A 3,404-nucleotide genomic window follows, 5' to 3' on the forward strand; every position below is an offset into this window, starting at 1 on the left:
ACAGATTTCTGTGGCCGGGAGCCGTCAAGTGAATTAATATACATTCTCATAATCATGAAAGACCAAAACAAGTTAGTAGTTTCAATTTTGTGATTCTATATTAATTCCACATTATTAGCAAAAACCATTAAAAAGCTGTTTCTGTTCGATTTTGTAGAAAAATTTGCATCTATTAATTTTTTCCGCTGAGGCAGTTAGTTTATTTGAAACAAAGTGTTTCATTCCACACTATTGGCTACTTTCAACTTCGTTCAATTTCAAGTGCAAATTTTCATTTTCTGGGATGAATGACATTATACCATAAGAAAGAACCAAACATGAGAATACAGTACTGAATCTCCAAGATAACTGGTATCACGGAAACCACATAGGAAAGCTGAGTATCAGGTACTTCAGAGTGCATCTGGACATAGAAATGTGCAATTAGAGCAGAATGAAGCAATTTAGTATGGTTTATGAAATTCTGATGCTGCTGGAGTAGTCTCTGGTGTCCTGTTCTGTTTATGACACTGTAAGATCTCTTAATGCTATATACGTATGAACATATGTAAACATTGACTTGAAGCTGACTAAGTAGGCAAATTTGATCAGTAGTTTTGAACTAAGTATTTTGTTTCAAATATATTGACAGCTGTAGCATTATTTTATAAATCTGCCTTCTGTGAAACAGTGTTTTTTTAATCACAAGGTACCTGTCTAGTACTTCCTCTAGGCCTGAAGTTATTTCTTAATATGTATTTAATCTTAAATTTATAGAATGCCATTCTATGCTAAATTGTAGACTGGCAGCATACCATGTTTTATCGTTTTAATCCCCCACATGACTTTGTATTTACTCCTAGAGTAGAATATAAACTGTCAGTTTTACAGTCTTTTTTGCCTCACAGGAAACCTTCTTAATTTTTTACACATTTTGAAATAGTCATTAAATTTATTGTCCTTTATTCTGGTGCAAGCTACACAAGATACATTTTTTTTATTTTGCAAGAAATTTTGTTTTCCATCTTGTTAGCTATTTGCAGTGCTGTATAGATGTAAACCTGATTGGAAATGCTACATAACAATATTGCTGAGTACGAATTTAAAAAAAAAGCAAAGAAATATGCCAGTCACCACATAGCAAAAGGTTATGGTACTTTGAGCTGTGGAGTCTAGTTTCAAAATGATATTATGCCAAGAACTGCTTTCTTATTTGCATCCTTTATCTGGGTGGGATATGATAAAACAATTGCTCTAAGTACAACTCTGTATATCCTCTCAACAACATGCCACAGGGCTGCACATGGTCACGTAATGCCTCACCACACACAAAATTCCACACAGAAATGTGACGAAACCCTATGAGCAGCGTAAGCACCAAGCACAGCTGCCTACGTCATTAGAGCTGAGCATGCACAGTACAGCCTGTTGCCTGGCAATTGCTCAAATGAACCTATTATTGCCAGTGAGTGGAAGAAATCACTGTTCTTTTGCAATTGTGATTGTTTATTTATGTCATGCTACATTAGTAAACGTATATATTGTCAAGGCAGTAAGGTATAAATGTAATACTTATTAGTGACATATGAAAATTTCTGCCAGACTGCAACTTGAACCTACATTTCTCTCTTGTTGTGAGGAAATATTCCATGAAGTCCTGGGTTTGCAGTCAGATATTACCGAACCAGTCTTTTGACTTCATAACTTCCAGCAATCCGAATGTGATTAGGATGAAGGAATACTGAATAGTCATCTGTCCTAGACACCTCATCAAAGATTCACTCTGTATATGTTTAGAATAAGGTATAATGAGCCAGTTGTAACACATTTAGCCAATGATACACAGCTTCATATTTGTCAGTGTTCAGTTCTTTTTCTCTGATTCTTTCCATGCATCACCTCTCCTCTGCTTGTAACTTCGGATTGATCAGACTGTGAGAGTACATAATGGGATACGAAAATGAACACTAATTTACAACAGTTTCTTCAAGATACGTTCAGTTTGGTTTGACCTTTTGAATATGACATGTTCTTGAAGAAATAGAACAAGAAGAAGTAGCAATCATTATGGTTTGTAAAAAAAAAGTAGTAGTGCCAGTATGGTGACCTACCAGGGACTGTTTTTTTTTTTTTATTAATGTCTTAAAACATTATTTTACTGGTTTTTTATCAGAGATATCAGTTTGGTATACCATCACAAATCAGGCACTGTTTATAACAACAAACGCAGTTATCTGGTTTGGGATTCCTTTGCCATCTCACAGCAATAAAGAAAAGGAAGATTAATGTTTGACAATATTATAAAAAGGATAGCTTCTAATCACCATATAGCTGAGATGCTGATTCACAGTTAGGCTCAACAAAAAGATTGTCAAACAAAGCTTTCAGCCAAGCAGGCATTCATCACAATTAGACAACATATATTCAGTATCTCTGCTATATGGTGAGTAGCAACTGCCCTTATAATAACATTGTCATTATTACATAATGGATTTTCCATTGTGTGAAGATAAGTGTTTAATGTCCCATTGACCACAGTAGTAAGGACAGATTATCAGGTTTCTACCAACATACAGTACATGTGAAGGATGTCTTGCCAAGAGTGGAGTTTATCACTTACTATGTGGTCTCCATCAAGATGGACACAATCTCCCTCAAGGCTTTTCACATCAGATCTTTGGCTCAGTAGCAGCCAACTGAATGTTGCCTCAATCCAAATTAGTGATGAGTAAAGAAAATAAACAGAAAGGAAATTTGTTTAGGGCATAAACTTGAAACTGATATTAAATTGACAGATTCTTAGACCAAACGTTGGCTTGCAGTTCACGAAGTGTTTTCGCAGTAGAAGTTTTCTTCTTAATTGAAATTCATGACAGTTTCTGTTCATCAGTATGTTTGAGAATTATTTACAAACTAAAAGTACACATAAAAAAGATTTTAGTGGCAACTGAAGTATAGTAAGTTTGATTTCATGGCTATTATTTATTTCCATTTATCTGCTTTCGTTTCCTGATTTTCTTCACCTGGCATGCATGGCACAGCTGTTTCTGTGAGAATGATAGATTTTCATTTCCTTACAATGCAAATGAAGGTGGAAAAAATACTGCTTAAGTTAAACATTTAAAAAAAAAAATATGGAAATTCCGCCTAACTGCAAAAGAATGAAATACTGCATAACCAGAGCTTCAGTAGTTACATGAGGCTATTTGTCTGTATTTAGGCTGCGATGCTGCAAGACTGCAGCAAAGTGCAGGAAGGCTTGCAGAGAATCAACAATTGGTAGAGTGGCTGGCACTGTGAATTACTGTCAAGACAGATCTCCATGTTGATGTACCACTTTCTAGTAAACAACAGTTTGTCATTGAAGAGATCATCCCATTTTCTGTCAGCTGATGTCTTGGTATTAGAACTGCTCTCCACACAAC

The sequence above is a fragment of the Schistocerca serialis genome, chromosome 3, assembly GCF_023864345.2.
Source record: "Schistocerca serialis cubense isolate TAMUIC-IGC-003099 chromosome 3, iqSchSeri2.2, whole genome shotgun sequence".
Classification (NCBI taxonomy): domain Eukaryota; kingdom Metazoa; phylum Arthropoda; class Insecta; order Orthoptera; family Acrididae; genus Schistocerca; species Schistocerca serialis.